The 12,527-nt window shown below is 38.7% G+C and overlaps 1 non-coding gene across 1 annotated transcript; it reads left to right on the forward strand.

Moving 5' to 3' along the window:
- The first annotated feature begins 7,874 nt into the window (after window positions 1-7,874).
- LOC149198861 (U6 spliceosomal RNA) lies at window positions 7,875-7,975 on the forward strand. Its single transcript, XR_016254041.1, has one exon. It is a non-coding gene; the product is annotated as a U6 spliceosomal RNA (small nuclear RNA).
- The last annotated feature ends 4,552 nt before the right edge of the window (window positions 7,976-12,527 follow it).

Genomic DNA, 12,527 nt, shown 5'->3' on the forward strand with positions numbered 1-12,527 from the left:
CTTTGAGCCCAATTACCACTTTACTGCTGAGATAAAGCACAGGCCTGATGTCCCTAACAATATCAAAGATTGGCAAGTGTTTGAGGATGATGCTCAAATCAATAATTTTCTTACCTTACAGCGAGAATTCTCAAGCTTAAACATTGATAAAGATGCCATGGATGACCCACAACAGCAAATAAGCCAAAATGAGCAAACTATAACAGCTGAAGCAGCAAATCAAATGCTGCACCCAACCATTTTTGATGAGAAAAACATGCAAGAGGTGAAGCAAATGCATTTAGATGAAATAGTTGAAGCAGAAGCCGAAGTGATTGATTTAAAAGACAATTTTCTACCTGCTGGCCTCACTCCATTAGAAGACATATTTGATTCAAACGATGTCCCCAAAAAGCCAAAGATGCAGCCCTTAAACGCTGCCGTGGAAGACTGTAATATTGGGACAACAGAGAAGCCCAAAATGATTAAACTATCAAAGTCTTTGCCTCCCAATCAAAAACCAAAATATGTTGATTTATTTAAAGAGTTTCAAGATGTATTTGCCTGGAGTTATGAGGACCTTAAGTCCTATGACACCTCCATTATTCAACATACCATTCCCTTAAAGCCAAATCAAAAGCCCTTCAAACAGAAACTAAGGAGAATCAATCATGTGCTTCTCCCTTTGATTGAGAAAGAAGTGAAAAGAATGTTTGAGGCTGGTATCATAGCACCCATTAGATTTTCAAAATGGGTATCCAATCTTGTTCCCACAAGGAAGAAAACAGGGGAGATTAGACTATGCGTGGACTTAAGAAATCTGAACCAAGTCTCCCTTAAAGATCACTACCCACTGCGAAAAATGGACCACATTCTACAAAGAGTAGTGGGGTCTTCAAGAATTTCTTTGCTAGATGGCTTTTCAGGTTTTAATCAAATACTTGTTCACCCGGATGACCAAGACAAGATAGCCTTTACAACACCGTGGGGAACATTTAAGTATGTGAAGATGCAGGTGCTACCTTTCAAAGGGCCATGGACATTGCATTTTCCAAGGAAATCCATGATTTCCTAGTGGTTTACCTTGATGACCTTACTCCTTTCTCAAAATCTGATCAAGAGCACCTAAAACATTTGAGACAAGTGTTCCTAACCTGTAGGAAATATGGCATTTCCTTAAATCCTAAGAAATCCCTCTTCAGCCTAGAAGAAGGCAAATTGCTAGGCCATATCATTTCAAAAGATGGAATTAGAATAGATCTGGAAAGAATCCAAGCCATTTTGCAAATCCCTTATCCGAGAAACATCAAAGAATTGCAATCATTCCTAGGAAAGATCAATTTCCTAAGGAGATTTATCCCAAACTTGGCCGAGCTGATAAGAATGCTAAATAAAATGTTAAAGAAGGATTCCAAGGTAAAATGGACTTTAGAGGCCAGGCAAGCCTTCGAGGGCATAAAATTTGCCTTAACCCAAGCCCCAGTCCTCACAAGTCCTCAATTTGATAAGGATTTCATCATTTTTTCATTTGCATATGAACACACCATTGCTGTTGTTCTTTTGTAGAAAGATGATCAGGGAAATGAAAAGCCAATTGCATTTTTCAGCCGAGCCCTTAGAGATGCACCCTTGAAGTACCAAATCATGGAGAAGCAAGCATATGCCCTTGTTAAAGCAATCAAAGATTTCAGAATTTACATTTTATATTCACATGTGATTGCTTATGTGCCAAATGCTGTTGTAAAAAACATATTAACTCAGGAGGGCATAGAAGGCAAAAGAGGCAAATGGATTGCCAATATCCTTGAGTATGACATTGAGATAAAACCCACCAAGTTGATAAAGGGACAAGGTTTAGCCAAACTGATGTCCAAAACCAATTTTCAAGCCTTAGACATTAATCAACTGGACAATGAACAGGAGCTGGCGACTCCACAGCTCAGTGAAGCTTTTTTGCAATCCCCGTGGTATGCTGATATATGTTTTATATTGTTAAACCTGTGTGCTCCTCCAGGGTTGTCCAGAACCAAGAATAGATTTTTAAAGATGAAAGCATCAAAGTTTTGTGTCTTAGATAGTGCCCTGTTTTGGAAAAATCATGAAGGAATATTGCTGAATTATCTAACTATGAATGAAACTGACAGTGTCATGAAAGAATTTCATGCAGGGGACTGTGGAGGACATTTATATTGGAAGTCCACTGCTGATAAGATACTAAGGGCTGGTTTCTATTGGCCCTCTTTGTTTGCTGATTTGAGAAAGTTTGTTGTTTCATGCCACAAATGCCAAATCTTTGAAGGCAAAAGAAAGCTTCTGCCTTTGCCCCTTAAGCCCATTTCAACCGAGAAGCCTTTTCAACAATGGGGTCTTGACTTCATTGGAGAAATCCATCCATCCTCTTCTGGCCAGCATAAGTGGATTCTAACAGCCACAAATTACTTTACCAAGTGGATTGAAGCCATCCCATGTAGGCAAGCCAATGACTCCACCATCATCCAATTCCTTGAAACCAACATTTTGTCCAGATTTGGCTGTCCTGAGAAGATCATTACAGATAACGCTGCTGCCTTCAAATCCAAGAAAATGATCAGTTTTTGCCACAAATTCCACATTACCTTAGGTCACTCCACAGCCTATTACCCTCAAGGTAATGGCTTGGCCGAATCATCCAACAAGAGTCTGATTAACATCATTAAGAAAGTCTTGGAGGAGAACAAGAAGAATTGGCACAAAAAGCTTGTAAATTCCCTATGGGCAGACAGATTGTCAACCAAGAGATCCATTGGGATGAGCCCATATGAGTTAGTCTATGGCATGGAGGCCAAGTTCCCCTCTTCTTTCGGAATCCCTGTTATCAAATTGTTGCAAGAGATTCAGGTAGTGCCAAATGATATCCAAAGAAGAATAAACCAAACCATCCATTTGCAACAAACAAGAGAGCAAGTGTACGACAGAGCTCAGATTTTACAAGAGAAGCTCAAGAAAATGTTTGACAAAAGAACCAAGGCTGAAGATTTCTGCATAGGCAACAAAGTCTTAAGATGGGATTCAAGAAGAGAGGACAAAGGAAAGCATGGCAAGTTTGATTTCCTGTGGAAAGGCCCCTTTATTATTTCTGCTGTTCAAAGCAACAACACATATTTTTTGAAGAGTTTGGAGGGCAGGACAGCTGAAGAAGGCCCTGTCAATGGCCGAATGCTAAAGCACTATCATGATCCCTTTTGTTGAACGCAACACAGCTCTGTATACTATCTGTACATTAATATTTGTATTTTCAGCACTTTTTCTTATAGCAGGCCAATAAGAGGGAACAACGCAACAAATTTTGAAGGAAAGATCAAAGAAATCTCTATTTCAGATCTCTGTTTTTGAAATAAATCCAAAGAAGTGCTCAAGCAGATTTCAATATGTTTACAAGCACCCAAAAGGCAAGAAGCAGAGCTGTAATGTTTCTGCAATTCAGCTCAAAAGGATACTGCATATCAGCTTATAAGAATTCAGTCAAAGGCATTGACAAGAAGGAGAATTTCAGTTTACAGCAACAAGTGAAGATCAAGGCATTCTGACCTACTGTTCTTGGCTTTTCATCCTGAAAAACCATCCCCAAGTGGAGCCACTGTTAGCCTCCTATTGCAATAGGTTTCATATTTCATGATTGACTGTTTTACATGCCAAATATGTCATCTTTTCATGCTGCAAGGTTCCATATTTCCATGAAGTTTCATTTTTAAGAATCATACCATTTTTGAAGAGTTCTATAGTTAAGGGAAAGCCAAACAACTTAATCTTGGTTTCCCTAGGTTTAAATTGCTTGTTTTAGAAGATAGAGAATGAATATCTATCCAAACAGCTTAAGCTTGGCATATCAGTAGCTAGGTAGAGAAATGAAGGAGCCCAACTGCTTAATCTGGGCCCTTGGAAGAGATAAGGGTTGATTTTAGATAGGAGGGCAGTTAAAAGAAAAGAAGACAATCAGGGTCTGCAAGTCTAAGTGCACCCATGCAAAAAGAAGAAAAAATGCTAGGTAAGTAGGCTGGGTAAGTAGTTTTGTGGTTGCAGAATCAAGCTATGTGATCCATTTCATGTTTTCAAGTGTTATATCTATTCAGATCACAATTATGAGGCAGTTTTTCATTTGGAGGAGCTCAAGCGAGGCATGTCTAACTCCCCCTTCTTCTTATTCCCCAAATCATTCACTAACCTCCCCAAAGAGGTCAAGATTTGCTTGATATCTCTTAAGTTTCATCATTTGTCATATCATTGGCCTAAGTAAAGGTTTGCTTTGCTTAGGAGTACTCTTATTCACTCTATAAGTCATTTTTCCCTTTTAAAGTGGCCTAAGATTTCTATCCTTAGCGCTTTCTAATCAAAATTCATATTAATTTCTAACTTACTATGTAAATCCCTATCTATTTCCCCTTCCCCTTACTAAAAAGTACTAAATAGCTCCCCTATGTACATATTCCCATCCCCTGGCACTATAGCCCTATAACGTCAGTTTGGGGAAATGATAGTCCATCTGGGGCTACCATTAGCCCTTCCGCGTCTTAACCTGGAGTTAGCTTAACCTCTGGTTAAACTAATAACCATTCCCTTCCCCTCTCTTATCCATAAACCTTAATGGTTCACCCTGCACGCTCACATTTTCAGGTTTTGTTTAATTATTTGGTTTAAACAATCAAACTCTACCCCCCGTGCACATACCATAACCCACAAACCCAAATGTTTGAACCCCCGCCATGTAAACAAATATTAATTTAATATTCGGGCGGGCCCCCGAGTCGCAACAAGCCCATATGCTAACATCCCGCCAGCTCACAGTTCCGTCCACTGTCGGATCGGGCCCTCCCCATCCGACAGCTCTCACCAATTTCAGAGCCACCCCGACGTCCGACGCTTAACCTCCGATAGGTTAGCGGTTTCCCCACCATACAAAAGGCGCGTGTCTCCACGTGATTGTATTGGAGCCCCTATGACAAATACCGCCCTCGTACAGAAGGCGGTCTGATGAAACCACAAACCACCTTCTGTCTCTCCCCCCAGACGTCAGCACCACGTCGTTGCCACCACATCTGCCTCTGTCCCTACCCCGCCACCATGTCCTGTGCCACGTCGTCAAACCACTCAGCTGCCACGTCACCCTGCCATACTGCCACATCACCCTGCTGTACCGGGTGTTATAGACATTTTTGTGCCTTACAGCATTGAGCATGAAATGTCCATAATCTAAGGGATCCAAAGTCCCTAAACATGTTGTTCCTACCCCTAGAGGAACAAGGCTAACAAACCATAGCAATTCACAGAAGTTCTCCACCAGAAACTGCTCAAAAACAAGTCAATTCAGGATCAATTCAGTGGCTCCACTAGCTGTCTGCGCTGAAATGCAAAGTATGCACTGGCTACCTGCACTGCAACGCAGGTAGAAGCACTACCAGGGTGCGCTGAGCGAGAGTTGACAAGTGGCAAGTTCATTCAACAAGGTGTCAAGACCCAGGAAGCTTCCAGAATCTTCCTCAATGACACTTGCCTCAATGAATTCGACTAGTGATGAGTAAGAGGCTCTTAGTCTCCAAGTGGAAGCAAGAACCTCCAAGTGGAAACAAGAACTGACAGAGAGAGAGGACACTAGTCAGATCTCAAGCTGACTCATCCTCTCTCCAAACATCTATATATGGATCTCTCCTCCATGAGATCTAGAGGCTGGAATTTTGTTATTGCAAAGAATTGCTGTTGGTTTGAGACTGGAATCATTGGGTGCTTAATGCTTTGAAGGGAGGTGAAGATAGGAATTCCATTTGCTGGGAAGGAGATGCTGGATTGGAGCCTTCTTGGTTGTATCTCTTCCTGAACCTTGTTATTCATCAATAAAGCTATCTTGGTTTCTCCTATATACTGGTGTATCTTTGATGTATGATTGCATTAGTATGTTTAGTTTATTTCTAATCCTGAACTAGTTATGAATATGAATCCATGTCTTTGTGTAGTGTTCTCTTCTTGTGATCTTGCAGAGACCTGTTGAAGCTGGGCGAGCGAGAAGAAAAGTAGCTGGGAACTCTCAAAGAGAAGAGAAACCGGATCGAGGGACAAACGGAAGACACCTGTTAGTCCATCCATCTCTCTTCATTCTTAATTCACAAAGGAAGAATACTAGAATAGCTGTCTCTGTTTGTTGCTAAGGCACTGTCACACCTTAGGTGGATAGGATCGTCCTGTATAGGCATTTTTCCCCACAACACCGGGACCTGCCACTGATTTCATGCTGACGTCATCACCGAAAAAGGCGCAAAGGGCGAAAATCGCAGCAAAGAATGCCCGAAACCAGAAACAGAGGTAGTTTTTGATGCGTGATAAGCTTTTAGCGCTAATCCCGCTTCGCTAAGAAAAATTGCTCAAAATGGAGAGCCTCCTATTGCTTGGCTACCAGCAAGCCCAAAAAACACAGATTAAAAGCCAGCCTCAGTCCAGCACAGTTATCAGGTTGCATTCCTCCGCCATTATTTGACAGGATTTCTTCATGTAGGTTCATATTCAATCGACCAGCGCCGATAGCATTCTAGAGGCCACGAAAAGCATTTGCAACAGTTATTTTTGCCTTGAAAGGGCAGAAAAGGGGCGATTTGATAGTTTCAAGCATATCAGAGGAAAGATAAAGCCCATATTCAATTAAAGAGTATCAGTGAAGTGGCAAAGAGTATCAGATCGGCAATATCAAAGCAGGTGAACATTAAAGGCCTCCATCCAAGTCAAAGAAGCAGTAAAGGCCATTCAAAGCTTATCAGATCGAGATTAGTGCACATTAAAGCCACCTAAAAGCAGCAGAACTGCCTAAGAGGTACAGATAAAATACAAGGCACAGTTATTGCAGAAACATTGCACCGAGCCACCAAGGACACCATATTAACTCATTTTGATGTAGCTGCCTCCAACGTAGCTCAAATAAATATCTTCTTGCATTAACTTCAGGACAAGATTAGGTTAAAGAACTCATTTCCATCAGGTCTGTTTAAGATCTACTGTAATAGATATTTTTAGATATTTTCTCTATATAAACCACCCTAATTCATTGTTTAAAGGGTTGGTTGGTTGATAATCCTCATTCGAGACTTGCGCTGTATATTTTGAGAGCTCTATAATCAAAGATTGTTGGAATGCTTTGGATGAAGAACTGTCTGTTGTGTTATTTAATGGCCAAAGAGTGACTGTGGAATTCCTGTGCTACTACATGGCTCAATAAGTGTTTTCTTACCTCTGTTTACAGTTTATATATGTTTACTCCACCATTGTGTTACCATCTAAATAGCAAGAAAGAAGAATAGCTTAGGTTTTGCTTGACTACACCCTATGCTCAGTTCTTGTTATTTCTATATGTTTTCTTCAGAAATGGTTATGAATATGCATACTTAAATGATCATGTTTACCCTGTTTCTTTCACATATGACTGTTATTTAGGAATTCTTGATTTCTCCTAGACAAACTTTCATTCACCTTCCCTCTCTGTTAGCTAATGAAAGATTCTTAGTTGCCTTTCATCTCTGACCTTCATTCCATCTTTATTCCAGCTTGATATTGTTCTATGTGTAGCTATCCTGCTCTGTATTCCTCTTGTGACCAAGAAAACACAACAGCAAGCCCTAATCCATGACTCCATGCCCAATGGTTTGAACTTCTCACTCTATGCATCCCAACTCTGCTTGAAAACGTCATCCTTCCCACCAAAATCAAAACAAAACCCATGTACACCATAACTAGCCTAAAATCAACCCAAAACAAAGCTAAATTCTAAAGAGAGAGCCCTCTCTGACTACAGGTAGGCTAGGACCTGCAGCCCAAAGATTGGTTTGTGGTTACCTCGGCTGTATCCCTTAAGGAGCCAAGGGATAACGTGAGTGATAACAGTTTCTTCGGAGACATCCGATAAAATTGAAACGATACAGAGAAGATTAGCATGGTCCCTGGGCAAGGATGACACCACAATGGAGAAATGGTCCAATTTTTTTAGTCAGAGGGATAAAAAAAAAGGGCGTGAAGAAATTCTTCTATATACTTTGTACAATTCACGAAAGGTCAATCTGAAAAAATTGAAGGATTACTGAGAAAAATATATCGGAGAAGAGATATGAAGAAAGTGTGGAGAAATTGTTCGGTGTGGGGCATGAATTCAATGAAAGGAGATTTGGAAAATGATTGTCGCCAAGAAAGTTGGTAGTCTTCCATCGTCAGAAACCGCCGTCCCATGCGAAGAAATCAAGAGAGATACTGAAAGATAGTGAAAAGGGAAATCAGTGGGAATTGATGAGATAGAAAGAAATTGCGGAGAATTTCTCTAAAATTTGGTTTCTTGGGAATTCATGAGATGAAAGTAAGTGTCGAAATTTCTCAGAAACCTGGTTGCCTGGTGAAGTTTTTTTTTGAAAGAATAAAGAAATGTGAGTGACGGTAGGTGAGATGAATGTAAAAAGTGGTAGTGTCTTTTTGATGGAAAGAAATATCATCGTGTCTTTTGAATTGAGTTTAAAGGTGGTTTTACCGGGAAAATAAAGATAATGATTGTAAAATATGGTAGCGTCGTTTTCATGGAAAGAAATATTATCTGTTTTTTTGATTGATTTTTTTTTTTTAAATATTTGAATGTTATAGTATTAGTATATGGAAATATAGTAATTGAATTTTTATTAATGGTTATTATTATTATTATTTTTAATTATAAAATTTATTAGGTTTAATTTTCAATATATATAAAGTAATTAGAGGAATGAGTAATTGGTTAATTTTAAATTTTATAGTCATAAAATTGTCATTTTTAATTGAGCTACCTTGAAATAAAATTTATTTGTATACATTAGCATAGTTATATAAATTAAATGATTGGTAAGTGCTCATAAGTATCAATTAATGTTATGATCAAAATGTACACATATATTTGACATGATCATGATTTTAAAAAATCATAAAACATAACTAAAGTATAACTTTATTATTATTAATTGTAAAAAGAATTAATATATGAATTAAGCATATATACATTTTAAAAACATGTCACAAGATTGAGAATTGCTATGTATTAGAAGGCAAGGTAAATCAAACATTAACCATGAACATAAATAGAACAATCATGCACATAAGAACACCAGGAATTACCCTAGGAAAACCCTAACTTTGGGGAAAAAACCAGCCTAATAGAATTCTATTAGATTTATCCAAAACTCTGACCAAGCTTGTCGGGGACCCTTGCTCAACCCTTGGTCCCATACACTAACTGGGGAGACCTTGCTTAACCCTTGGTCCCTCACACTGGCTGGGGAGACCCTCCTCGACCCTTGGCACATTGGTGCTTAGCACACTTACAATGGAGACAAATAGGTCTATTTATAGGCTTCTTTCCAACCAAATACAATCGACATAATACCACGGGCCACAAAACTATGTTCCTGAAACTATTAGTTGTATATTGTCATTCTCAAGTCAAGGTTAATCCTAACAATACCCCCTTAAGTTTGACTAGAAAATTGCTATGGATTTAACCCCTCCTAAAGATCTGAGAACTCAAGAATTCCACATGCTTAATTATATCATCTCCATTATAAGTAATATACTTCTTGGTTCATTGCTTCTTGCCTTGCCTTTCTCTATGCATTGTACCTATGAGATTGATGTCCATATAAAAGAATCCATTTGTCAGATTACATAGGTCACCAGCGGCTGTAACCGCCAGTTCTTTAGGAGTTCTCTTCACGTATGTGGTTAACCAATTTATTCATACACACATATATCCTCCTGAGCCACTTATTGTCGCTGCATTTTCACAACAACCGCCCAACCTCTTGTTCTTGGGAATGCAGTACCCACTCACCTTACATGCCGAGTCAAGGCCATCTTGTGCACTTGGTAAACAATGACATTGATTTCTTCTTCCCTCTTACAATTAATGTAAATATTCTCCATCTAGTCAAGATAATCAGACCATGTGATTTCTTCAAGCTTTTCATGTAGTCTGGCGACATTATAGATTGTGTCTCTTCGTCGTTTCATATATGGTCATTCCTTAGCTTGGAAAAATTCTCCATGGTAGAATCTAAGTGAATTGATTTCCATCTACAATATCTTAGCAAAGTCTTTTCCCTATTTTCTCTTCTAACTGTGTCAAAAATTTCATTAGTCATGTCGTCATTGAGAGGCACGGTTTCCATCTCCTTTGCGTTGACGATGTTTGCATGATTTGGGGATTTCCTTGACATTTCATTGACCAGGACCTAAAATCAATTGTAATTTAACAGAAAATGCATGTCGACATAACCCTTTTTCGTAGTCTTACTCGTCGTTAAAGAGCATGACACGATAGGCTATCATGAAGCTCTCCATTGTTAATCTCTCCACTGCAACTTGCAAATCCAACAAAAACTTTACCATGGCCCCCAAGTAGGGTTGCTTTGTGTTGATCTACCATTTTTGGCTAATATGCATTAGCTTTTCCACTGACATGGGCCTGTCTCCTCCGTCAAAAATCATATCGACACTTCCTCGTTGATCTAAGTTCACCCTTGCACCAGATCTCCCTCTGTGCCACCCAAATCCTTCTCTTCTGCACAGTTTTATGGATACCCCATGATTGACTCTCTCTCATAGTGGTAGATCCACACAACATCTGACCAATTCTTTGTTGATCCAACATTTTCACACACAGATCGAACCAAATCAATGTTGATCCAATACCTTCATATGCAGATCTACCCTTTTACTTAGATTTGTCCACAATTAAATTGTACATAACATATATGTTAGATGATCCAAAATACATAAACTTTAGTTTAATTATTTAGAATATAATAATCAATTATTTAGAATATTTAATTAGATTTTGGAGAAATTTTAGAATAGCTAATTGTTGTAAAAGATATGACATCTAGAAAGATGTTGTTTCTTAGGAACCAATTTAGGAAAATAGTCAGTAGTGTTGTTATGAGAGAATTAAATGTAAATGGACACTTGTAAATGAAATAAGTGATCCATAACAAAATTACGTTAGGACATTAGCTTATTTAAAGCTAATTTCTCTGCTTGTAAGAGTGTTGAGTGATTGTGTGTAAACTCTTGTAGATTCTATGTAATTTTCATTTTCTTATTAATAAAAATTGTGTGTCTGAGGACACTTATGCTATTATTGTGGTATCAGAGTAGCAGTAATGCAACTAATGTGAAGAGGAGATTCCATCTTTGCATGCTCTTGGAAAGCTCCATCAAATTGCTCAGTGGTTGAATGGTATGAAAAATTCTCAATTTTATTAAGGAAAAGAAAAATTATTATTTTATTGATTTCAGATTTTAAGTCTGGAATTTTTATTTTATTTTATCAAACCCCTATTTTATTCCTTTTTAGAAGTGAAAGTCAAAGTTTTGATCTGGTTGCTGAAAACACAAATAGTGTAAATATTTTATTCTCCATATCTATGCCATCAATAGTCGATCACATAGACGAGTCAATAGAAGTCCAACCTCTACCATGAAAAATCCTGGTTGCTTGAAACTATTTCCAAGCTTCAAAGTCGCCACTGTGATGTCCTTGTGAGAAAACTACCTCAGCATATTCTTGATTTATTATGTTGCGTTCTGAATGCTTGTGCTCTCTTTTTTCTTGTCCCATTTCCTCTTAACCTCATGAAAAGGTGCTTGCATGAGAAACTTCTGTGTGGTCCCATCATGTTGCATTCATGAAGCATTTCATAGATATCTTCATCATTGTAGCCCGCCACTATCTCCTTGATGCACTCTATAACATTTCAGGGCTCAAACGTGATGTTACTATCGACCCCCTTCATACTTTGGTTTTTCAACTGTGACATGGGTCGTGATTACCTCTTAACTACTAGATGTTTTACCACTACTAGCATGAGTTTATATAAGGACACATGTCAAATCCCCTTCTATGTTGACTGTGTAATTCCTCATTACTCTAGGTTGAGTTTTGTTGTTGAAAGGGAGGTTGTGTTATCTCATATTCATCTTGGACGAGTCCTATAGCAGAGTAGCCAAGTTGTTTGACCGAGAAACACAAATCTAGTTTCATGATCTAGTAGATATTGGTGTCCACCCGCCTATTCCACCTAGACCTCTAATCAGTTTCATTTATTTCCTTGTTTATTTCAACATTTACTATTTTTAGTAGTTTTTCGGGTCTTGAACTTTCGAAGCAATTTTGACCCCCTAAACGAAGTTTTTTTGAGGTCTGCAGCATACACGTAGCCATAGGTAGGAGCCTATCACAAATCTAGTAATACTCATAGATACCTTTCTAACAAGGTATTGTACGTGCCAAACAGAGATAATATGACCAAGTTACGACCCCAGGAAGTTAGCAGCCCAACTAACCCCAACGGGGCCCACAAACTCTTGGTGTTCCATCTCCTAAGGTTAGGGTTTGGTTGTTTAAGGTTTTCCCTTATTGTTCAATAATAAATAAGCCCTTGAGCCTCATTGTAACACAGTACAAAGGCATGTAACCACCACATCTCTTCTCATAGATAAGCTACCATCGCCCGAGCTAGTTTATTTCC

The sequence above is a fragment of the Pinus tabuliformis genome, chromosome 2_1 (genome assembly GCF_031772625.1).
Source record: "Pinus tabuliformis cultivar Carrire ecotype Pingquan chromosome 2_1, CPIR1, whole genome shotgun sequence".
NCBI classification, from domain to species: Eukaryota; Viridiplantae; Streptophyta; class Pinopsida; order Pinales; family Pinaceae; genus Pinus; species Pinus tabuliformis.